The sequence below is a fragment of the Nomascus leucogenys genome, chromosome 2 (genome assembly GCF_006542625.1).
Source record: "Nomascus leucogenys isolate Asia chromosome 2, Asia_NLE_v1, whole genome shotgun sequence".
Lineage (NCBI taxonomy): Eukaryota > Metazoa > Chordata > Mammalia > Primates > Hylobatidae > Nomascus > Nomascus leucogenys.
This window is the reverse complement of record NC_044382.1, coordinates 136524990-136552730: the sequence shown is the minus strand read 5'-3', so window position 1 is coordinate 136552730 and position 27741 is coordinate 136524990.

Genomic DNA, 27741 nt, shown 5'->3' with positions numbered 1-27741 from the left:
ATTTCTTCACTGGCTGTTTTGAAGCTCCAGCCTGCCTAAGCTGGTTAATGGAAATAAGAGAAAAAGCTTCTGTCCATATTTGAGCAGAAGGGTAGAGAGGAACAAATTCCTGGAAATCCATTGGGCGGGTAGAGTGTACATCTGAAAGTCAGCTGAGCCTGTTATCCTTCCAAAGTCATGCTGGGAATTCAGGATTTACACGTGGGAGGGGAGGACAGTCCCCATAATAGGTACAGAATAAGTCAGCTCATAAGTACAGAAATTGAGGGTGAAGTTTAGAAAACTTTTATGATGATTTGACATTAATATGACATAAAAGCACATAATTGTTTTCCTAAAAATTTATTTCCATTATAAGGTATTATTCTGTAATAGATTAGAGATTTTTTTAAAAGACTGGTCTTTTACCCTGCATAATTTAAAACACACCATTATAGAAGGCTTTGAAAATGTAAAATGGGTACAATTTTATTTTTCCACATATTAGGTCAGATTCACTCACTCAAACAAGGTCCTCCTTTAAAAAGTGCAGCATTTATTCTAAAAAATTAGAATTTGGGACTAATTTTTTATATTTTCAGAGTTAATGCTGAAGGAAACCATAAAGCACATGGGTAAATTCTATACTCATCTCACGAACCATACCAAGAATAGCTATTATCAACAAATTATGACACCTTTTGCACTTTCAGCAATTCCCCTAATGAAACATATTATCTTTACTATGGTAGTTCTTTTAAGAATTCCGGTAACTACTTAGAAATGTTAACAAGATGATTCACAAGCAAAGGATAGTACAAATTCTCCTATGCCTAAACAAGGATATATTTCTGAGTGTCTAAGATTTCCTCTGATGAAATACATTAAATAAAGAAAATCTTTGCTATTGTCTTTCAATTTTAACCAAAAATTGGGATGACCCAGGGGCTTGGGCAAGGTTGCATGCTCAGAATTTTCATTCATTTTAACCAAAATGAACATTATCATTCATTTGTTCAACAAATATTTATTGAGGGCCTATCATGTGCCAAGCATTCTTCTCACATGGAAAAAGAGGAGTAAACCAAACACACACAAATCACTATCCTCCTGGAAATGACACCCTAGCACGGAGTTTTCATTCTAAGGGAGCTGTTCTGGGGAGAGCACATGTCTGCTGCCTGTGCCCCTCCTTGTCCACCTCTTTCACAAACCCTCTTTGGTGCTCAGCCCATTCCTTGCAAAGCATAATAACATTGAGCCATTATTTTTTATATACAAATTATGAGACGTACTGGGATCTAGTTCTGGGATTCTCTGTAAGAATTCATTCTAAGGTGACAAATCAATAAGATTATGAGAAGGCTGTTTATATCTGCATGTGAGGATGTGGGAGACTTAAAATACCTAAAGAGATATGATTTTGGACAGAAGAGAACTGAGGTTCTGTGTCGTAAAAAGTGGTAGCTTCAAGTTAACAAATTTGGGAACCGACATTTTTGTATTTGTCCCAAGTCTATGTGAAACCTTGGTTATACACTTAATGGCCCAACACCCCAATCGACTTTTCTATCATCAATTCCTCACCTTTAATGATGAATAATTTTGGTAACTAATAGAATGAATATTAGTGATTAAATCACCTAAACCTTATAACACAAATTTTAACCCTTCTATTCCAGACAAGACTTGGCCTAGGTGAAAGCTTAGCTCTGTAGGTAAGCAATTAAGAAGGCACGGTGTCACAAAGGTATCAATGAAGGTGTCTGCAGATAGAAGGGACAACACACATTTCTTTATTCACGAGTAAGGAATTGCCCAGGTATATCCTCATTTTAGTCTGCATCAAATCAAGTTTCCAGGGAGTCGCAGGAGAAGTTCTCTATTTTAGTTTTTAACATGGCTACAATTATGAGGACATTAAATGTCTCATTATCTTCAGGGTAATATGAATAGTTTAATTTTCTGTTCAGTGTGAGTCCACGAATGTATATCCACAGCCTGCACTTAATAGGTACTTTTCATTATTGGAGACTTAACTACGGAAATGCCCTGGATTGAAATGTATGCATAAAATGTAGACACATCAATTCATTTATTTACTAAATTTGCACAGACTATTTATAAATGTGTTCTTCAAAATGTTCTGTTTTGTGTAAGTATTCACTTAGCAGATTTATTCCATCTGGGCTCATGTATGACAAAGATTCTTTACAAGTTTACAGAATGATGGACTGAGTCATAGCTTCCAGAAAATATTTTTTAGTTAACATGTGCAGGAAATCTTTAGGTCCCCATTGAACAGAAGATAATGTGGATAGTTCAACCATATATAAGACCTTCTCCTCCCACCCACCCCAGCAGACACACACACACACACACACACACAGAGAGAGAGAGAGAGACTATATTTATATAGAGAGAGACAGAGACAGAGAGACAGACAGAGAGAACATGAACTCCAAAGTAAGGCAGAAAGAAATTTCACCAGCTTTAAAAGGTCCCCTTTCTTTCATTAACATGCCCTTCCATCTTCATATATTGCCCTCTAATTGTCTTGTAAGTGTAATACTGGAAGGACATAATCTGTGCCTGCAGAGTGCAATGGACTTGTATAAAGAGATATGGCTAGTCAGTCTCAGAACACAGGCTTCAACTCTAAATTCCAGAGCCTCCCATTAAACCACAGAGTAAGTTATTTAATAATTGCAAGACTTATTCTCTAACATTTAGTCCCTTGTTACTAGTTGAATTATTATGTTCTCAATGATAAGAAAGATTTAATTCTTTTCTTCAAGGGACCAATGGCTTGAACCTGCCTGTAAGGTTCTCCCAATTTGCACTGTGTGTGCCTCTGTCTATTCCACTCTCCCAATACTTACCACAGTTCAGTGATCTTATCTCTGTCCATTGTCATCTCTGACGCTAAACTCCTGGAAGACAGGAACTGTGTTTTTGTCATTCATTCATTTATTTGGCACATGTTATTGAAGCATCCTTGTCTTAGTCTGTTCAGGCTAACAAAATAACATACGCTGGGTAGCTTATAAATAATATAAATTGATATCTCACAGTTCTGGAGTCTGGAAATCTAAGACCAAGACACTAGAAGATTCCGTGACTGGGGAGGCCTGTTTTACAATTCACTGATGTGCTTTTGCTGTGTCCTGACATGGCGGAAGTTGGGAGGGCAGATCTCTGGTTCCTCTTTTCTAAGGGTACTAACCTCATTCATGAGAGGACTGCCCTCATAAACTAATCGGCTCCCAAAGGTCCCACCTCCAAATACCTTCACATTGGGTATTAGGTTTCAACATATGAATTTGAGTAGGGGGACATAAACATTCAGAACACAGCACTCCTAGTACTTGGCCTTGTGCCACAAAGCTAGAGATAACCACACCGAACAAAATAGACTTCATGGAACATGCAGTCTGACAAAAAAGACAGACATCAGAAAAACAATCACAGAAACAAATATATAATTACAAAGCACCATAAGGAATCTGAAGGAAACGTGAAGGGTGTAATTAGAATACCAGGGGACCTTATTCAGGCAGGAGGATAAATGATGGCTTCGTTAAAGACATGACATTTAATGTGAAACCTGAAAGAAGGAGAGGAGCTTTTCAGGAACAGACATAGACAAGAGTGACCCATAAGTAGGGGAGATGATGTGAACTGAGGCCAGAGAGGTAGCAAAGACCTTGTAGGGGCGTGTCAAACATGCTGGATTTTAGCTAAGTGCCATTACAAGTATTGGCAGTTTTAAGTAAAGAAACAGTGGGGATAGAATGAATTTTTAGAAAGAACACCTGATTGGTAGTGTGGAGATAGACTGGAAGGATCATCGAGAAACCAGGAAGAGCAACTAGGAAGCACTACAGGCCCCGAAGGGCTCATAAACTTCGAGCTTGCCATGACATATAGACCTTTCTATGAAATATTAACCGGACTTTTTGGCTTCCATTGGGTAGAGAGACTCCTACCTCAAATATTTACTTTACTTTACTTTGGTTAGAAAGACCTTAAAAATGCTATCCCATCATATTTTTCTGGGAGCTTAAAATATGTTTCTTTCGCTAGAGATTATCTAACTTGTAATGTTAATGTAACTCGATTAAATTCCACGCATAAAATACCTATCACATCAACTGGCCTATTATAAATAATCAAAAAAATTAACTCCCAGCTGGGCGCGGTGGCTCACACCTGTAATCCCAGCACTTTGGGAAGCCGAGGCGGGCAGATCACGAGGTCAAGAGACAGAGACCATCTTGGCCAACATGGTGAAACCCCATCTCTACTAAAAATACAAAAATTAGCTGGGCATGGTGGTGTGCACCTGTAGTCCTAGCTACTCAGGAGACTGAGGCAGGAGAATCACTTGAACCCGGGAGGCAGAAGTTGCAGTGAGCCAAGATTGTGCCACTTGCACTCCAGCCTAGCGACAGAGCAAGACTCTGTCTCAAAAAATAAATAAATATATATATAAATAATAGCTCCCTTGTGCTGCTCTTTTTGTGATCTTCTACACAACACAGCGTCATATCGGTGACATTGACTTTACCACTTCCTTGTGAGAAACCCAACACAGTCTATTCTAAGTTTTGAGAATTTCACTACTGAATGAATGTTCCAAAGGACATCAAAGTTATACATCATTCATCTATACAACTAAGTGTACTACAGACATCAATAAAAATCATTAGACAATCATTATCCATGTGATTTTTGAAAAGGACAAAACCCTAGGGAACATTTTTCTGAATTGGCAGATACTCCACTGCGCAGAGCTCAGAATCAGTAAGACAGAAGTGATAAATGAGTTAACATGACCCAATATCAATAAATACTCTGTCCACATGGATTTTATCCAAGGCAGTTCAAAAATTTTGAAGAGAAAAAATAGACCAATGGCAGAGATCCTGGAAAACGAAAATATTTTGGAAAAATTTTGGAAGACCTATAATCAGAGTAACTTCCAAAGAGAGTAAAGTAGGTGAAATTAGGGAGACTGACCTAAAAATTGTGAAGAAAAGCAGTATGATTGACACACTGAATAAATTCTTGTTAAAATAAGAGGGTAGAAATTTTATAGATGATTACACATGTGAAGAATTAGAGATTTCAGTTGACTTGCAAATTGATGCAGTTATTGACTTACCTTGGATTATATGTCAGTTCTTCTGATATGCCAGAAATCCCTCACTTAATCCCTCCAAATCCACTCTCCACCCTTCCATCTTGTTCACTAACTAGGAAAGCTGACTTGCCTGGGTTACATCAATAGACTTGCATGGCCTCTTGCTTCCAGTTGGTTTGACCAGCAGAAAGCTGAGGGGCAGGAAATTGAGCATATTTCGGCAGCCTGTGTTCCTTGACAGCAGGTTATTTTTTCACTCTAGATGGCTGGTGTATAAGACATTCTCTCCTTCTGGGGCCTGGTAATGTCTTCTTCCCACTGCCCACTCAGTTCTAAGGTTGGTACAAGCTTGTTTCTGCTAGCTTCAGGTTTCTCCACTATCCCTTATGTTTCACCACCACCAAACCCCACAACTCTTTGTAATTAGTGCCTTGTATAAATAAACTCTCCTTAGTTATTCTAATTTGAGTGTGATATCTGTTCCCTTTAAAGCCCTCCCTGATCTGCAATTCCTGACGGACTGTATTTCTAATAGACCTGTTTTTACTAGACCAAAACTTCACTTATTTATATATGAACCCTGCAGCCAGAGAAGTCTGAGCAATTGATCTCGGTTTTCATCCCACAGCACTGAGTACAGAAATGGCCTTGAACCAGATTTGGCCAGACTGGGATGGGAAAAGGTAATAAATTAGGGCTGTGTTCCTGGCCTGTATTCTGTACCAAAATGGGCTCTATGTATTTTGTATTTTGTATAATACAGAGACAGATGAAGTGCACCAGGCCAGGATGAGGGGTCTCCAGCATGCAGCCAAACTAGCCTACCTACAAATGGCTGGAGACTTATGTATTGAAATTGAAACGGCAGGGAATAGCTGAGCTTCTAGAAGCTCTAATGTGAACTTCAGTGACTCATGTTATTACCTGAAATTGCATGACCCCAGTGAAGATTTTGAGATCTAGAAGCATGTATATCTGTCTGTCCCGAAAAATGTTGCTGATCTTGCTATTGTGAATTGTAGCTGCTCTGGTTTCATTCTCCAACCTTTGATTGTGTAAACTATGTCTAACATACCCCTGAGATTCTGAGTCTGCTCTCACCATCAAGCCAAACCTACTCGTGATATTTGTCAATACAGCAGTCATGCAGCTTACTATCTTCATGATTTATGCTTTATCTGCATATCATTTTTAAAATCAATTTTAGGCCAGACACAGTGGCTCACACATATAATCGTAGCACTTTGGGAGGCTGAGGAGGGCGAATCATCTGAGGTTAGGAATTCGAGACCAGCCTGGCCAACATGGTGAAACCCCATCTCTACTAAAAATACAAAACGTAGTCGGGCATGGTGGTGTGTGCCCGTAATCCCAGCTACTCAGGAGGCTGAGGCAGAAGAATACTTGAACCTGGGAGGCAGAGTTTGCAGTAAGCCGGGATTGTGCCACTGCACTCCAGCCTGGGCAACAGAGCAAGACTCTGTCTCAAAAAAAAAGAAAAATAATTCATTTTAAATCCACTTCTTATTTTAATATTACACTATGTAAAATATCAGTAAATTACAGACACAAGCCTCAAAGTCCATTTAAAAGAGGGAAATCTAAGAGGAGTGGGGCTCCTATGCTTATGAAACTTGGACTGCCAGGTCATGAGCTATTTCAGGGGAAGCAGAAACATTCTTCCCTCAAACATCAACTCTTCACCACTTAGACACTGAGAAAAGGAGAAAAAAAATCGTTGTTGAAAATTAGAAACTAGCCTACTTCATCCTGAACCTATACTACCCAGGCAGACCAAAATAACCCAATTTGTAAATGTAGTTCAGAGTGATTATGAGAGTATAATGCTCCCACATACTTAGCTGAAGCAAACATAATCCAGTTTAGTGATTCCTACTGGAATCATTTTAGGCCTCAGAGAATTTCTAGAAATAAACTGACAAGAAAAATAAGCATATCACAGGTGAAAATAATTACACATACAAGGAAATAAAGCCCCTTGAGGAAGAATAAGCAAAAACAACAAACAGAAGAGAAAGAAACACAGGAATTTCAGGCACTAAAAATATTAGGACACTGATTATGAAAACGTTATACTCACTGTGTTTAAAGAAATAAAAAACATTAAGTGAAAATATACAGAGATAGCAAGAAACTATGGGAAATGGCCAAGCAGATTTTGAGAATAAAATAAACCTCTAGAAATAAAAATTATAATGATTGAAATTATAAATGTGTGGATTTAATAGCAGTTTAGACATTTTATGAAAAGATAATATGTTACTTGGAAGACAGATCTGAGTTCTCCAGAATGCATCACAAAGAGGCAAAGAGAAACTACGAAAGAAAGTAAGAGACATTCGGAAGCGAGTGAGAAGTCTAACATATCGAGATATAGTTCCACGTGGAAAAGAGAGAACAAGCCAGAGATAATTATTTAATGATAATAATATATGAGATTATTCCAGAACTGATAAAAGACATAAACCTTCTGACAAAATACCTAACAAATGTCAAGAAACTTATATATAGACTTTATCATAATGAAACTTCAAACACCAAAGAAAAACTCTTAAGAACAGCCAGAGTTAAAAAGAATAAAAAACAAAAAACATATCATATCCAGGTGAACAATTTATGTTATTATCACTATAGTTATTAATATAATGTTAATAATGTCAATCTGGAATCATAAAACTAACTAAATATCTTTTTAAAATGAAAGTGTACTAAAGATACTTTCAGACAAATCAACACTGTGAGAGTTTGTCACCTAAAGACTCTTAGTACAAGAAAGTTCTGAAGTACGTTTAGTAGAGAGAAAAAATTAATAAAATAAAATAAGCAATAGAGAACAATCAATCTAAAAGCAGTCCTTTAGTAATAACTTATAAAGTAAGTAAACCTCTGACAAGAGGGATCCGTGAAATAGAAAGCAAAACAATACATAGGGAAGGATCAATGCAGAGAAAAGATAACATTAGCAAATAAACAAGAGGAGACCATGAATCATTTAAGCAAAAATTTTAAAACTTGAATGAAATGATCTGTTTCCTCCAAAATTATAACACAAGAAAATTGAAACAACTATTTGAGAAAATCTGAAGAGAGATGGAACTAGGGGTTTAAAATCTTTCAAACATAAATGAAGGAATCCCTACCAGACCAGGTAGACAGGCACATTCAAGCTTATATTCAAGAAAAATGTAATCCTTCCACACTTACAGTTTCAGAGAATTAAAACACAGGAGGCTCGGCTCATGCCTGTGATCCTAGCACTTTGAGAGGTCAAGGAGTTTGAGACCAGCCTGGGCAACATAGCAAAACCCCGTCTCTACTAAAAATACAAAAAAATTAGCCAGGCATGGTGGTACATGCATGTAGTCCCAGCTACTTGGGGGGCTGAGGTGAGAGGATCACTTGAGCCCAGGAAGTCAAGGCTGCAGTGAGCCGAGATGGCACCACTGCACTCCAGCCTGAGTGAACAAGTGAGACCCTGTCTCAAAAAGCAAACAAAAAAAAAACAGGAAAACTCCCCAAATCTTTTTATGAGATGAAGACAACGTCTCATATCACACCAGACAAGGACAGTACAAGAACCAAAAAGTATAGACCAATCTTAATTAGGAATAAGACATAAAAAGCCCTAATAAAAATTAGCAAATCGATTCAGAGTACACCATGCAATATATTCTGACTAAATAACCTCCATTTCTGTTATGCAAGCCTGATTTAATATCATAAAATCTATAAGTATAATTCACTAATATAATAAAGGAGAAAAATTATATGATCATCTCAGTAAATATAGAAATAGCATTTGATAAAATACAGCACCTATTCAAAAATAAAACCTTTGACCTACTTAAAATAAGAGAGGAATTCCTTAACCTGAATTAAGGACTATATATCAAAAATTATATACCAAAACTTTGAAGTGCCAGATATTGTTCTAATTGTTCTGATTAGTTTATTCCTCATAACAACCGTGTAACATGAGCACTGTTACTGATCTTTTCTTATAAATAATGCAGTAACAGAAAAACTAAGTCCCTTGTCCAAGGTCACAATAGATTGTAATTGGCAGAGATGTGACTTGAACCTGTGCGATAATTTAGAGTTTCCTCTCTGAACTACTATGCTAAGTTTCAAAAATACCACACTTTCTTTACTTTCTTTAAATAAATTTAAATTGCTCTCTGAGTCTTCAGATGGAAGGAAATTCCATTTCAGTCATTATTGAAGCACCAAATCAAATATTTGCAGTTAAACAGGTTGTGAACCAATTTGGCTGCACTCCTGGGTGGGTGCTTATGTGCAGTGGCTCTGAATTTTACTCTAAAATATCGCATTAGTATGAACCTCTGAAAAATAGTATTTCCCCCAGGGGCCTCCAACTAACAGGTTGGAAAATTGTATTTTGATAATGTCTGTAGGGCCATCTTCTCCAGGCTTATGCAAGTATCTCAGAGGAACTTTCTAGACCAGGACATTTGGGAAAAGCCCCCTTGTTCTCTAATTCCCCTTGGTCTCTAGTCCAAAAGGGTCACTGGGGATATGTTCATTATTAATCTTGGCTGGACCCTGAAGGTTAGAGGCTCTGGAGTTTCAATGCCAAGCTTGAGCCCACGGGTTCATGTCAGGATGGTGACTGGCGCTCAACCTCAGAGGGCCATAACTCATCCAGTCTCCCAGAAGTCCTGACAGTCCCTGGGGTCCTGGGAGACAGCAGGGTGCAGAAACTCTCATATCTGCCCTATCCCCATATCTGGCCCTGGGAAAAGCTCTCAAAACCTTCCTCCTCTCCAGTTTTGCAAGTTCCAGGATGTCCTTCTCTGCTTAGACAATCTGATTCTGTTGCTGCATGATTCTACCTTTAACAAAAACTCTCCATGGGTATGGTTCTTTCTTTGTCTGGCAACTTTTACTCCTGGCCCTGTCACAGAAAAGTCGTTATTAATTTCCTTCAGTAAGGAAAAAAGACTTGGCCACTAATCTTGGAATGTAGAAGGGAAAATTACCTACAGCAAGAGAACAAAAAACAACATTTCAATAAATTATCCTAGCATATATATATTTGCTTAAAAATAGTCCTGATGGTATATCCCAAAATATTAATCATGTGTATCAAGGACGAGATTTTTAAATTACTTTTTTCTTGCTTTTATCTACATTTTTCAAGTTTTTTACAATGAATATAGATTTGCGAATTTTTTTAAATTGATCTTTCATTTAAAAGGGTTCATTTGGCGTGTTTTATAAACTACTCCCAAGGTTAATTTTTTTCTCTCCTTTAAGAATTCTATAAACACTTCACAGTTTCAAGTCAGTATACATCCCTATGGTGTGTACAAGACGTGATTTCAAAGAATGGTGATTGCAGACACTAGGCTCTATTTTAATTTAAATAAAATCTTTAAGAAAAAAAGCTAAAAATACTGTTCAGTTCCTGGAAAAAAAGGGGAGGAAATGACCACCCACTCACTGAGAACTGGAAGAATGAAAGTCACATTCGTCAGGTCCCCATTCAAATGGACTCAAAACCACTTCAGTGTGTCCTGTCTCACCTCAATCACTGTTTTAGAGAAAAGCATTTTTTTCACCATTCAAAAAATTAGTGGAATTCAGAAACAATGAACATTTGTATTGTGGTGGACATAGTACATTTTATATCACTTCCAATGACATCAATGATAAGCCACAGTTTGACTAGTGAGATTAAAATTTATTTCACAGCTATTCAACTCCAGCACATTTTGGGTTTTATAACCAGTTTTCCAAAGTTGATTATCCCTTCTGACACCGAAAGTTAGACAGTTTGAGTGTGTGTGTATGTGTGTGTACTTTGCAGAAAAGACAAATAGATCACCCCAGAAGTTAGGATATTCCTAATACATTTTGGGGACACAAATAGTTTTTCCAGAAGTCAGAGAATAAAAATCATAATAGTAAGTGCTGGAATTTTCCATATTCTAATTTTTTTTTCTAGAAGAATAGAAAAGCAAGGCTCTTTTACGTTACATTCCTAAGAAAAATGTTCAATCAGCTGACTTCTGTACATAGCTTAGCAGTGAGGCACTAATTAGAACTCTCATACATTTTTAAGAAGGATGACTTGTTAGCAGTGCATCCTTGATGTTGACTTGAATTGGTCAGAGTAACCAATTGCTTCTAACCTTGGTTTTTAATTGTAATTTACTGTTAATTTAACTTCAACACTATCTATTTAGTTTGTTATGTACTGTAATGATCCATGTTTGAATCAATGGTGTTTTTTGCCGGGAGTAAGGTGTTAGGACTATCCAATAAGTTATATTTTAAAAATATGTATATTGTGCATTTCAACTATTAATCATTCATATTCTATTGTTAAAGTAGATGTATTACTATTCACTATCTTCATTACTGCAGAATATAATGTGTTTAAATAATGACACTCACTATTATTAAAGTCCTTCCCAACTGTATAGCATGAATGAGTGGCTTTTTATTAGTGTAAAAAGCTTTCGGGGAAAGTTTGATTCCTACTACTCTCATAATGGACTGAATATTTGCTTCTCCCAAAGTTTGTATGTTAAAATTCTAATTTCCATTACGATAGTATTAGGTGGTGGGGCCTTTGGGAGGTAACTGGGTCATGAGAGTGGAGCCCTCATGAATGGGATCAGAGGGTTCTCTAGCTTTGTTTCCCTTAAGTGAGGACACAGTGAGAAGTGAGTCACCTGCAGCCTGGAGAAATGCCCTCACCAGAACCCGACCATGCTGGCATCCTTATCTCAGTTCTCCCACCTCCGGGACTGTGAGAAATAGATTTTTGTTTTTTATAAGCCACTCAATATATGGTACTTTGTTACAGCAGCCAAAACTGACTAAGACGACCCTATAATTTTAAATTTAGGAGAAATTAATTTAAATAAAAAGAGGGAGAAATCAACTACCACCCTCAAATAAATGATACCTTCCAAGCATCTTGGTTGTTTTGAAAGTGTAAAAATTAAACCATGTTTTAAAAACCAACATGCTGTGTTTTCTCAAAAATATATTTAACTTTTAAACTTGATAGTAAAATGGGAGAAAAAAATAAGACCTTTTCTTTCTGTCTTATGTTCACATCATTTTCGTGCTTTTAAATTTATATTTGCTTAAAAATATTTGAATTTTGTCATCCTTTTGTAATCTTTCTTCAAAATATTAGATTAGAACCAAAAAATAAGGAAGGAAACTTTTAGAAAACTGTGAAATTAGCATTGTAGAAGGAATCACAGTTATCGAGAAAGAAAGAAACAGCTACTTCAGGAGAAATGAGAGCAGGGAATATTTAAGACAAATTGTGATAGACTTCTATGGCCCTCAATAAAACACACCTTCAAGTATTCATTGCACTGTATGATACTGGGGCTGACCGTGTGACTAGCTTTGGCCAATGGTACACAACACCCATAAAGTAAGCTGCTGCATGAGAAGTGCTTGCACATTGCAACTTGCCCTTTTGAAATGTTCCCTCTTGGAACCCAATTCTAGGGATGCCCAAGAAGCCACACAGTGAGGCTCGGGTAGAGAAAACAGACCACTGGCCAACAACCCTAGCCAAGGTCCCAACTGGGAGCCAGGGCCAGAAGCAATTGCCAGTCATGTGAACGAGACCATTTTGGACTTTCTAATTTTTGCCATGCTCCAGCTGATCCTATAAAAATAAGAAGAACCTCCCAGTCATACCACAGAAATATGAGAAGTAATACATTGTTATTGTGTTAAGCTACTAAGTTTTAGGATGGTTTGTTTCACAGCAATAGATACCTTTAACAAAAGAAACGAGGCTCAGAGAATTTATGTAATTTCCCCAGAGTCACAAAGTAGGTAAATTATATGTAAATCAGGATTTAAAACAAGACCTCTGTAACTTGAAACTCATGGTCTTGCCTCAATTTGCCACTGTTCATATTTAAATAAAGAAAAATGAAGAGTCACATATTTTTTGTCAATAGGAAAGACCATATAGCTTCATTTTATAGGAAGCAGGAGGATATACAAATGTCTTTATCTTGTCCCTGGGGTCAGAGACCCCTCCTGGATCCCATCTCAGAGCTCTGTAGAAAAATCACTCCAGATAGGATCTGAGATGCCCTCTAAATAAGCAGTATGCTCTGGGTGGCAACACTTAATTCATATCTGCTATATTAAACAGATGGGAACCAAGACCCAAACAGGTGTTTGACACATTTCTCAACTACAAAAAAAAAAAGTCGACTATTTTTGAGAAATTAAAGATTAAAAGTACACTGTCTTTTAGAGAAAGATTTAGTGCTCGCATCATTAAAAATTTGAGTTTAATAGACCCAAACTTCTTTATTCACACTTAACTTTGAAGGAGAATTAGGGGAATGCATGTTCAGACTGTATGGCCCATGGGCAAATCCTATTCAGTGTAATATAAATTGAATGGTCTTCCACAGAAAAGAAAGCGTATTTGTGACCAAAAAAATGTTCATTAAGTATATGCAAGATGTAAATTAAAATGACAATGAGCTACAACAAGATGTCCACCAAGACAGGGAAAGTTAAAAACACTAAATGTTGATCAATATATGATGCAACTGGAATTCACACATTATTTGTGGGAGTGAAAAATCATATAACCACTTTAGGAAAAGATTTGGAAATTTCTTATAGAAACGCACCTAAACCTATGAGCCAACAATTCCACACTTGGGTATTTACAGTAGAGAAATAAAAATGTATGTTTACAAAAGAAATTGTACAAGAATAGTGATAGAAACTTTATCCAAAAAAAATTGATTTTTTCACCCTTTTAAAAACATTATTCAAAACATTAGATCAAGACCAAAAAAACAAGAAAGAAAACTTTTAGAAGACTATATAAAATTCATAATAGCCAGAAACTGGAAACAGCCTAAGTTTCTGTCACTAGGAGAATAAGCACAGGGTGTAATATTCATAAGGTGGAACAGTGCTGTGGAGGTCATGAATAGGCTCCATTCAGACTTCCTGCTGAGGGGAGCAAAGCCCACCAGAGCCCCAGCTATTGCCCTTAAGCTCCGCCCTTACACATATTATGGCTCCTCCTTATGGATGACTAAGTTGGCAATGTAATAATGAAGACTACGGGACTCCTTTTACAGGCAACTCTGGGTTGAGGACTCTGCACTGGCCTGTCTAGGACTTTCTCTGAGCTGCTCTGAAGTCCGTGGCTCTTCCTACACAGTCCTCCGCTTTTCCCCTCTCTTTCACAGGTGTCAGGCCAACATAGCAGTCCGAAGGCTCTCCCTACCTACTCCAACTCCCTTCCCTTTATCCTTCATGGGCATTTCCCTCAATAATTTTTTACACATCTAATCCTGTCCTTTTATCTTCATCTCAAGTTACCCAGGCTAAGAAAATTATTCAGTGATAAAAAGAAATGAAGAACACAATGAATGAATAAAAAAATCATTATGCAGATTGAAAAAATAAAGACTCAAAGAAATAAATGTGATATTGTTACAGTAGGTAGTTAGGCAGACATGAGCAGGGCAGGAGAGGGCCCCCCAACCCCACCAAACCAGGAATGTCAGGCAACCATCAGGTGATGGTCAGGCAGTTGTTAAACTGTCGCTCTAAAATAATAATTGGTTGCAGCTGGTGCCAGGGAACGGCTGTCTCCCAATAGATAGAAAACAGCTGAAACTGGTGATCAGCAGTTTCCTAAAAAGATCTCAGGAGTTGGCGAGTGGGCTCAAGCATGCACATTAAGAAGCAAAATGGTGGAGTTTAACTGGCCTATGACCTTCCTCCAAAACACTCGACTGGTAAGGGAAGAACACCTCAAGTGACCATGTGTACAACTTCAGTAAACACACTGCACATACATCCCCTCCCAAGTGCTAGCAGGCCCCTGTGCATGTGGACAGCCCACCCCAAGGGAAGAATCAGAGGAGAAGGGATACAACACCCCGAAACCATGCTAACATATAAAATCCCAGTCAAAGTTCAAACCACACACTTGAATCTCTCAAGTCGCTCACTTGGTCTTCTTCCGAGTTTACTTAACTTCCTTTCATTCCTGCTCTAAAACATTTTAATAAACTTTCTCTCCTGCTCTAAAACTTGCCTCAGTCTCGCACTCTGCCATATGCCCCCTCGGTCAAATTCTTTCTTCTGAGGCAGCAAGAATTAAGGTTGCTGCAGACCCATGCAGATTTGCTACAGCTAACAATATGATTCTATATATGTGAATTTCTAGCAGGTCAAACTATGTTGAGAAAAAAATCTGAAGAATGGTTGTCTCAAGAGGTTAGGAATAAGCATTGACTGGGAAGAAACATGATAGAACATTCTATGGTTATGGTAATATTCTATATCTTGATAGAGGTTTGGATTGCACAAAACTCATCTAACGGTGGGCTTAAGCTTTGCATATTTTGTCACATGAAAATTTTACTCTAAAACAAGAACTGTAAATTAATACTGAACTCTAGTTATATACATGCTGAAATGTCTGGAGAAAAGTATACTGATTTCTGAAACTTACTTTTAGATTCATCAAAAATGCAAGGATGACTAGATGGACAGATCTGTCATAATAAAAGTGTAGTAAAATGTTCAGATAGACTCTAAGGGAGAATATATGGGTGTTTACTGTAACATTATTTGAAATTTTCTGTATGGTTAAAAAGTTTCTTAACAAATCCCAGAACATTGCAGATAAGAAAATCAAATGCATCTCAAGAAGTCAGGTGCAAAAAAAAAGACAAAGAAATTTAATGGTGAAGAGGTGGAGCAGGATAACTGAATAGAATCCTCCAGCTATTTTCACCTCTGCAGGAAAACCAAATTGAACAACTCTCCCCCAAAGAAAGGACTTTCATAAGAACCAAATATCAGATGAGCAACCGCAATACCTGATTTTAACATCATAGCAAGGAAAGAGGCACTGAAGAGGTTAGGAAAGACAGTCATAAAAGGCCAACACCATGCTACCCCTGTCCCCTGCAGCAGCTGCATGGCACAGAGAGAGAATCTGTGTGCTTGGAGTAATGAACAGCACAGTGACTGTGGGACACTGTATTGGAACTCAGTGCTACCTGTCTCAGTGGAAAGCAACACAAGGTGGAATTTGGCTGGCACCCACAGAGGACGCACTAAGACCAGCCCTAGCCAGACGGGAATCATCCATCCTAGAAGTCAGAAACTGAGTCCTGGTTAGCCCCACTAAAGGCTAAAGTACTCTAGGGTCCTAAATAAACTTGAAAGGTGGTGTAGGCCACAAGCTTTGCAATTCCTGGGCAAGTCCTGATGCTGTGATGAGCTTGGAACCAGTGGACTTGAGCTGCATGCAACCTAGTGATATACCAGCTGGGAGAGCGAAGAAAGTACTTGTGTCACCCTTCTCCCAACCCCAGGCAGCACAGCTTACAGCTCTGGGAGAGATTTGTTCCCTCTGCCTGAGAAAATGAGAGGGAAGAGTAAAGAGGGCTTTACTCTTACAGACATACCTCTATAAGTCTGCAGTAGTCATAGCATTACTGGGCCTCAGGTGATCCTTAATGCAGATACAGCTACACTGACCAAAACTTAGATCACAACACTCAATACCCTTTGGATAGTTGGAAAGCCTTTCCAAGAAGGATGGATACAAACAAGCCCAGACTGCAAAGACTACAACAAATACTTAACTTTTCAACGCCCAGACATTGACAAACATCCATAAGCATCAACAACATCCAGGAAAACATGACTTCACAAACAAACTAAATAAGGCACCAGAAACCAATCTCAGAGTGACAGAGATATGTGACCTTTCAGACAGAGAATTCAAAATAGCTGATTTGAGGAAGCTCAGTGAAATCCAAGATAACACAGAGAGGAATTCAGAATCTTATCAGATAAATTTAACAAAGAGATGGAAATAATTAAAAAGAATTAAGCAGAAATTCTGGAGATGAAAAATACAATGGACATACTGAAGAATGCATTAGAGTCTCTAACCAGCAGAATTTATCAAGTGAAAGAAAGAAGTAGTGATCGTGAAGACAGGCTATTTGAAAATATACCGTCATAGGAGACAAAATAATAATAATTAAAAAAGCATACCTACAGGATCTAGAAAATAGCCTGAAAAGGGCAAATCTAAGAATTATTGGCCTTAAGGAGGAGGTAGAGAGAGAGATGGGGGTAGAAAATTTATTCAAAGGGGTAATAACAGAGAACTCCCTGTACCTAAAGAAATATAACAATATTTAAGTATAAGAAAGTAATAAAACACCAAGCATATTTAAGTCAAATAGGACTACTTCAAGACACTTAATAATCAAGCTCCCAAAGGTCAAGGATAAAGAAAGGATCCTAAAAGTATCAAGAGTAAAGAAACAAATAACATACAATGGAGATCCAATACATCTGGCAGCAGACGTTTCAGGGGAAACCTATGTGCAGGAGAGAGTGGACATGACATATTTAGAGTGCTGAAGGGAAAACTTTTACCCTAGAATAGTATATGTAACAAAAATATCCTTCATACAGGAAGAAGAAATAAAGATGGTCCCAGACAAACAAAGCCTGAGGGATTTCATAAACACCAGAAATGTCCTATAGCAAATGCTACATAGACTTCTTCAATCTGAAAGAAAAGGATATTAATGAGCAACAAGAAATCATCTGAAGGTACAAAACTCACTGATGAAGTAAATACACAGAAAAACACAATATTATAACACTATAATTGTGTCTAAACTACTCATATGTTCAGTAGAAAAACTAAAAGATGAACTGATAAAAAACAGTAACTACAATAACTTTTTGTAGACATAGCACAATAAGACATAAATAGAAACAAACAAAATTGGACGGAAAAAATGTACTTTTTATTCATTTTGTCTTTGCTTATTAGTTAGCTAGTTTGTTTATGAAATAAGTGTTAAGTTGTCATCAGCTTAAAATAATGGCTTATAAGGTATTATTTGCAAGCTTTATGGTAATCTCAAATTTAAAAAACATACAAGGAACTCACAAAAAATAAAAAATTAAAACATACCACCTGGGAAAAATCACCTTCCTAAAAGAAAGACATGGAGGAAGGAAAAAGTATGAGCAGACTACAAAACAACTAGAAAACAAATGACAAAATGACAGCAGTAAGCCCTTACTTATCAATAATAACATTGAATGTAAATAGACTAAACTCTCCAATCAAAAGACAGAATGGCTGAATGGATTAAAACAAAAGAGTAAATGATTCGTGGCCTACAAAAAACACACTTCACTTTTAAAGGCACATATAGTTTGAAAATAAAGGGATGGAAAAAGATATTCACGCCAATAGAAAACAAAAAAGAAAAGGAGTAGCTATACTTGTATCAGACAAAATAGATTTCAAGAAAAGAACTATAAGAAGAGACAGAGAAGGTCACTATATAATTACAAAGGGTCAATTCAGCAAGAGGATAACAATATATATATTGTAAATATATATGCACCCAAAACCGGAGCACCCAGATACATAAAACAAATATTATTAGAGCTAAAGAGAGGGATAAGCCCCAATGTGATAGCTAGAGACTTCAACACCCCGCTTTCAGCATTGGGCAGATCTTCCAGACAGAAAATTAAAAAAGAAACAGAGGACTTAATCTGCACTATAGACCAAATGGAACTAATACATACTTACACGACATTTCATACACCTTCTCCTCACTACAGGGATTACTCTCAAGGATAAACCATATACTAGGCCACAAACAACTCTTAAAAATTCAAAAAAGTGAAATTATATCAAGTATCTTCTCTGACTACAATGGAATAAACCTAGAAATCAATGAGGAATTTCAGAAACTATACAAACACATGGAAATTAAACAATATGCTCCTGAATGGCCAGTGGGTCAATAAAGAGATTTAGAAGGAAATTTAAAAATTCCTTGAAACAAATGAAAATGGAAATACAGCATACCAAAACCTATGGGATACAAGGAAAGCAGTACCAAGAGGAAAGTTTATAGCAATAAGTGTCATCATCAAAAAAATAGAAAAACTTTAAATAGACAATCTAACGATACATTTTAAAGAACTAGAAAAGCAGGAGTAAACCAAACCTTAACTTAGAAGACAACAATAGTAAAGACCAGGCAGACGTAAATAAAACTGAAATGAAAAAAAAAATGCAAAGATAAATGAAACAAAAAGTTTGTTTTTTGAAAAGACAAACGAAATTGACACACAAGAAAAAGAAGACCCAAATAAATGAAATCAGAGATGAAAAGGGAGCCGTTACAACTGATACCACAGAAATTCAAAAGCTCATTAGAGACTACTGTGAGCAACTATATACCAATAAATTGAAAAATCTAGAAGAAATTAACAAATTCCTAGATACATACAACCTACCAAGATTGAACCAGCAAGAAATCCAAAGCCTGAACAGGCTAATAACAAGTAACAAGATTGAAGCCATAATAAAAAGTCTTCCAGTAAAGAAAAGGCCAGGACCTGATGGTTTCACTGCTGAATTTTACCAAACATTTAAAGAAGACTTAATACCAATTATACTCAAACTAGCCTAAAAACTAGAGGAGGTAATACTTCCAAACTCATTCTACAAGGCTAGTATTACCCTGATACCAAAACCAGACAAAGATACATCAAAAAAGGAAAACTACAGGCCAATATCACTGATTACAACTGGTGCAAAAATCCTCAACAAAATACTAGCAAACTGAATTTAACAACACATTATAAAGGTCATACATCATGACCAATTGAGATTTATCCCAGGGATGCAAGAAGGATTCAACATATGCAGATTAGCCAGTGTGATACAACATATCAATGGACTCTAGTACAAAAAACCATGTGATCATTTCTTGAGTAATACCATAAAAGCACAAGCAACCAAAGCAAAAATTGACAAATAGGATCACATCAAGTTAAACAGCTCCCACACAGCAAAGAAAACAATCAACAAAGTGAAGACACAACCCACAGAATGGGAGAAAATACTTGCAAAGTATCCATCCGACAAGGGATTAATAACCAGAATATATAAGGAGCTCAAACAATGCTATAGAAAAAAAATCTAATAATTCAATTTAAAAATGGGCAAAAGATCTGAATAGACATTTCTCAAAAGAAGACATACAAATGGCAAAGAAGTATATGAAAAGATGCTCAACATCACTGATATTAGAGAAATATAAATTAAAACTAAAATGAGATACCACTTCACCCCAGTTACAATGGCTTGTATCCAAAAGATGGGCAATAACAGATGCTGGAGAGGATGTAGAGAAAAGGGAACCCTCTTACATTGTTGGTGGGAATGTCAATTAGTACAGCCACTATGGAGAACAACATGATTCCTCAAAAAACTAAAAATAGAACTACCATATGATCCAGCAATCCCACTGTTAGGTATATACCCAAAAGAAAGAAAATCAGCATATTGAAGAGATATCTGCACTCCTATGTTTATTGCAGCGCTATTCACAATAGCCAAGATTTGGAAGCAACCTAAGTGTCATCAACAGATAAATGAATAAAGAAAACCTGGTACATATACAAAATGGAGTACTATTCAGCCATAAAAAAGAATGAGGTCCTGTCATCTGCACCAACATGGATAGAACTGGAAGACATTTTGTTAAGTGAAATATCCAGGCACAGAAAGAAAAATTTTGTATGTTCTCACTCATTTGTGGGAGATGAAAATTAAAACAATTGAACTTATGGAGTTAGAGAGTAGAATCATGGTTACCAGCGGCTGGAAATCATAGTGAGTGGGGCTGGGGGGAAGTGGGGTGGTTAATGGGTACAAAAAATAAGGCCTACTATTTGGTAGCACAATAGGGGGGTTACAGCCAAGAAAAATTTATTGTGTATTTTTAAATAACTAAAAGAATATAACTGGAATGTTCATAACACAAAGAATTGAAATATTTGTGTTGATGGATACACTATTTACCCTGATGTGATTATGACACATTGTATGCCTGGACCAAAATATCTCATGTGCCCCATAAATATGTACACCTACTCTACACCCATAAAAAAACATTTTTTTTTTCAAAAAAGTTAATGGCATCAGACTAGAAGCTAAAGCATGATGTAAAAATAAAGTAAAAGCATTTTCAGACATTAAGGGTCGTGCCTATTATAGGTAATCTTTTCTCAGTAGGATGTGCTCCACAAAAACAAAAAATCTAAACTAAGAAATAGAAGGATATGGCATCCAGGAAAAAGAGATTCAATATAGCAGCAAGGCAAGGAAAATTCCCAGTTTCAATGTGACCAGAAACCTTAGGATGATAGTTATGTAGTAGGTTGAGATAATAAATATTGCAGGAGGACTTGGAGCTTAAAAAAAGATGAGGATAAAAAGAGACGGACAGATCATTTTCTGCTGTGTGTAATTTATGACTTTATTTTAAAGAGTTTCATAGATCAGTAGAAGAATTTGGTAATTGTTAGCAATAAGCACTTGTATTTATAAGATAAGCAAACATGTAAAAAGAATTCATTATAAACTCAAAAAAAACCAAAAAGCTTAATAAGATGTAGAAGGTCACTATATTACAAACTCTGCTGTTGACAATATTAACATACTCAAAAGAATGTTGACACTTGATATTAATTTAACCAAAAATTACACGATAACTATACTGAAAGTGATGAGAGATGGAAATTGTAAGCACTGGTGGCGATTGTTGGTAAAAAAAAAAACAAACAAACAAACAAACAAAAAACTAAATACTGATCTTTAGTAATTGGAAATCAATAGATAATGTCTAAAACCAAGAAAGTAGAAAAACCAAGTTTTTAGAAATACAGCATAAGAAAGAGTTAAGAATTGAAAGCCATCATCTCTGAGAGCAAAAATTAAGGGTAGATATGTATGAAGGGGGCTGCTGTTTGTTGTCATATGCCTTGTTGTCTTACTTTGCTTCTAAAAGTGTATACATGCATCCACTCTGATTAAAATTAAAATTTAATTTAATTTTTTTCTATCTGGTGCAACTATAGGTATACTCAGGATTTATTTTTCCATACCCAATTCATTGAAATGTCAGACATTCCTTGGTGTGTCAAAAAGGAAGGAAGGCAAAGACTAGAAAATGGAAGACCACAGTGGATTTACCATATGCAAACTGTCTAACCCACTCTCTACATTCCCTAGGGGGAGCCCAGAATTCACTTCCTTCACCGAAGTTTGTGATACACATTAGTGAGAATAACACCAGCATCTTAGAAAGGTATTTTCATGATTCTTCTATTAGGAATGCTAATTGTAGGAACTCCCCAATGGGTCATGGGGATGATTCAGTCAGATGTCCATGATATGGCATTTAATCCACAGGGGGAGAGGAGGCATAGTTATCATAGTGATCAGAATGTTCTAACCTAGATATTTTTGACAATGTTTAATCAACCATGCAGTCTAAGATGTTGAAATAAAAGTCTTGTATATTTGAAAAAACTTTGGATCTGGTAAATACAACCAAAATAGATATAAAATTCTTGACCTCTTACCCAACTCCTAGAACAAAGTCATTTTAAAAAATTTTACTGATATGCAATAATTTTCTATATGTATGGGGTACATGTGATGTTTTGATACATACATATAACGTATAACGATCAAATCAGGGTATCTAGAATATCAATCACCTGAAACATTTACCTTTTCTTTGTATTGATAACACTTGAAATCTTCTCTTCTAGCTATTATGAAATATTCCACAAATTATAGTTAACTATTGTCACCCTACTGTTCTATCAAACAATAGTACTTAGCCCTTCTGTGTTTGTACCCATTAACCAGCCTCCTTTCATTCTCTTCCACTCCTGACCTTTCCTAGCTTCTAGTAATTATCATTCTAGTCTCTATCTCAAAAGAGGGCACACAAATGGTTAATGGGTATATTTCAAGAGGCTCAACATAACCAATCAGGGAAATGTAAATCAAAAACTACAATGAGATTGTTTCACCCCAGTTAAATGGCTATTAACAAAAGACAAGAAAAAATAACAAATGTTATCTATGATACAGAGAAAAGGGAACTCTTATACAGTCTTGGTGGGAATGTAAATTAATACAGCCATTATTACAGTGCGGAGGTTTCTCAAAAAATTAAAAATAGAACTACCATATGATCCAGCAATCCCACTGCTAAGTAGATACCCAAAAGAAAGGAAATCAGCATATCAAAGATATATCTGCACTCCCATGTTTATTGCAGCACTATTCACAATAGCCAAAGTATAAAATCAACCTAAGTGTTAATCAGTGGACAAACAGATGAAGAAAATGTGGTGTATATATACAGTGAAATACTATTCAGCCATAAAAAGAATGAGATCCTGTCATCTACAGCAACGTGGATAGAACTGGAGGTCATTATGTTAAGTGAAATAAGCCAGGCACAGAAAAACAAATATTACATGTCTCACTCGTATGTAGCAGCTAAACATGTTGCACAAGGTCGTTTTAAAGATCCAAGAGGCTCCTTCAATGAAGAAAAGCCTAATGATCACAAAGGACAATAAAATCACTGGTGTAGAGAAGAGATGCATTGCATAGAGACAATGGCTTTTATTCTGCATTCAGAATACTGGATTCAAAGTCTGGCTGTAATATTTACTAGCTGTGTGACTTTTGGCATTTACTGAGTTAATTGTGTTATGAAGAAAGAAAAAATATCAAATATTTAGAGAAAGATAAGACACAATCTGAGAGGCAACACTAATTCCTAAGAATGCAGGATTCGAATGCTCTCCAGCATTATCCCCAGAATGAACTCTAGTGGGCATTTTGTCCACTTCAAGGGAAACCAAGCATTGGCACACTACACAACATTTCTCCCAGCCAAAGCATGTACTTTACATTAGAAATAGCCAGTCTTATCATAGGACCATCACCAAAGTCAATCATCTTATAAAAGGGTAAAATGGGCTGGGTGAGTGGCTCACGCCTGTAATCCCAGCACTTTGTGGGGGCCGAGGCTGGCAGATCATGAGCTCAGGAGATCAAGACCATCCTGGCTAACATGGTGAAACCCCATCTCTAATAAAAATACAAAAAATTGGTCGGGCATGGTGGCACACACCTGTAGTCCCAGCTATTCAGGAGGCTGAGACAGGAGAATCACTTGAACCCAGGAGGCGGAGGTTGCAGTGAGCTGAGATCACGCCACTGCACTCCAGCCTAGGCGACAGAGTGAGACACAGTATCAAAAAAAAAAAAAAAAAAAAAAAAAAAAAAAAAAAAAAAAAAGGTGAAGCCAAGATGGCCGAATAGGAACAGCTGCGATCTATAACTCCCAGCGTAAGCGACACAGAAGACAGGTGATTTCCGCATTTCCATCTGAGATACCGGGTTCATCTCACTAAGGAGTGCCAGACAGTGGGTGCAGGACAATGGGTGCATTGCACCGTGCACGAGCCGAAGCAGGGCGAGGCACTGCCTCACTCGGGAAGCGCAAGGGGTCAGGGAGTTCCCTTTCCTAGTCAAAGAAAGGGGTGACAGACGGCACCTGGAAAATTGGGTCACTCCCATCCTAACACTGCACTTTTCCAATGGGCTTAAAAAATGGCACACGAGGAGATTATATCCTGTACCTGGCTCGGAGGGTCCTACGCCCACGGAGTCTCACTGATTGCTAGCACAGCAGTCTGAGATCAAACTGCAAGGTGGCAGCAAGGCAGGGGAGGGGTGCCTGCCATTGCCCAGACTTGATTAGGTCAACGAAGGAGCCAGGAAGCTGGAACTGGATGGAGCCCACCACAGCTCAAGGAGGCCTGCCTGCCTCTGTAGGCTCCACCTCTGGGGGCAGGGCACAGACAAACAAAAAGACAGCAGTAACCTATGCAGACTTAAATGTCCCTGTCTGACAGCTTTGAAGAGAGTAGTGGTTCTCCCAGCATGCAGCTGGAGATCTGAGAACGGGCAGACTGCCTCCTAAAGTGGGTCCCTGACCTCCGAGCAGCCTAACTGGGAGGCACCCCCCAGTAGGGGCAGACTGACACCTCACAGGGCCCGGGACTCGTCTGAGACAAAACTTCCAGAGGAACGATCAGGCAGCAGCATTTGCGGGTCACCAAAATCTGCTGTTCTACAGCCCCTGCTGTTCTGCAGCCACCGCTGGTGACATCCAGCCAAACAGGGTCTGGAGTAGACCTCTAGCAAACTCCAACAGACCTGCAGCTGAGGGTCCTGCCTGTCAGGAGGAAAACTAACAAACAGAAAGGACATCCAAAAACCCATCTGTACATCACCATCATCAAAGACCAAAAGTAAATAAAACCACAAAGATGGGGAAAAAACAGAGCAGAAAAACTGGAAACTCTAAAAAGCAGAGCACCTCTCCTCCTCCAAAGGAACGCAGCTCCTCACCAGCAATGGAACAAAGCCGGACAGAGAATGACATTGACGAGTTGAGAGAAGAAGGCTTCAGATGATCAAACTACTCCGAGCTACAGGAGGAAATTCAAACCAATGGCAAAGAAGTTACAAACTTTGAAAAAAAATTAGATGAATGGATAACTAGAAAAACCAATGCAGAGAAGTCCTTAAAGGAGTTGATGGAGCTGAAAGCCAAGGCTCGAGAACTATGTGAAGAATGCGGAAGCCTCAGGAGCCGATGAGATCAACTGGAAGAAAGGGTATCAGTGATGGAAGACGAAATGAATGAAATGAAGCGAGAAGGGAAGTTTAGAGAAAAAAGAATAAAAAGAAATGAACAAAGCCTCCAAGAAATATGGGACTATGTGAAAAGACCAAATCTACGTCTGATTGGTGTACCTGAAAGTGACAGGGAGAATGGAACCAAGTTGGAAAACACTCTGCAGGATATTATCCAGGAGAACTTCCCCAATCTAGCAAGGGAGGCCAACATTCAGATTCAGGAAATACAGAGAACGCCACAAAGATACTCATCGAGAAGAGCAACTCCAAGACACATAATTGTCAGATTCACCAAAGTTGAAATGAAGGAAAAAATGTTAACGGCGGCCAGAGAGAAAGGTCGGGTTACCCACAAAGGGAAGCCCATCAGACTAACAGCTGATCTCTTGGCAGAAACTCTACAAGCCAAAATAGAGTGGGGGCCAACATTCAATGTTCTTAAAGAAAAGAATTTTCAACCCAGAATTTCATATCCAGCCAAACTAAGCTTCAAAAGTGAAGGAGAAATAAAATACTTTACAGACAAGCAAATGCTGAGAGATTTTGTCACCACCAGGCCTGCCCTAAAAGAGCTCCTGAAGGAAGCACTAAACATGGAAAGGAGCAACCGGTACCAGCCACTGCAAAAACATGCCAAAATGTAAAGACCATCGAGGCTAGGAAGAAACTGCAGCAACTAACGAGGAAAATAACCAGCTAACATCATAATGACAGGATCAAATTCACACATAACAATATTAACTTTAAATGTAAATGTGCTAAATGCTCCAATTAAAAGACGCAGACTGGCAAATTGGATAAAGAGTGAAGACCCATCAGTGTGCTGTATTCAGGAAACCCATCTCACGTGCAGAGACACACATAGGCTCAAAATAAAGGGATGGAGGAAGATCTACCAAGCAAATGGAAAACAAAAAAAGGCAGGGGTTGCAATCCTAGTCTCTGATAAAACAGACTTTAAGCCAACAAACATCAAGAGACAAAGAAGGCCATTACATAATGATAAAGGGATCAATTCAACAAGAAGAGCTAACTATCCTAAACATATATGCACCCAATACAGAAGCACCCAGATTCATAAAGCAAGTCCTTAGTGACCTACAAAGAGACTTAGACCCCCACACAATCATAATGGGAGAATTAACACCCCACTGTCAACATTAGACAGATCAACAAGACAGAAAGTTAACAAGGACACCCAGGAATTGAACTCAGCTCTGCACCAAGCAGACCTAATAGACATCTACGGAACTCTCCACCCCAAATCAACAGAATATACATTTTTTTCAGACCACAGCACGCCTATTCCAAAATTGAACACATAGCTGGAAGTAAAGTTCTCCTCAGCAAATGGAAAAGAACAGAAATCATAACAAACTGTCTCTCAGACCACAGTGCAATCAAACTAGAACTCAGGATTAAGAAACTCACTCAAAACCGCTCAACTGCATGGAAACTGAACAACCTGCTCCTGAATGACTACTGGGTACATAACGAAATGAAGGCAGAAATAAAGATGTTCTTTGAAACCAATGAGAACAAAGACACAACATACCAGAATCTCTGGGACACATTCAAAGCAGTGTGTAGAGGAAAATTTATAGCACTAAATGCCCACAAGAGAAAGCAGGAATGATCCAAAATTGACACCCTAACATCACAATTAAAAGAACTGGAAAAGCAAGAGCAAACACATTCGAAAGCTAGAAGAAGGCAATAAATAACTCAAATCAGAGCAGAACTGAAGGAAATAGAGACACAAAAAACCCTTCAAAAAATTAATGAATCCAGGAGCTGGTTTTTTGAAAAGTTCAACAAAATTGATAGACCACTAGCAATACTAATAAAGAAGAAAGGAGAGAAGAATCAAATAGACACAATAAAAAATGATAAAGGAGATATCACCACCAATCCCACAGAAATACAAACTACCATCAGAGAATAC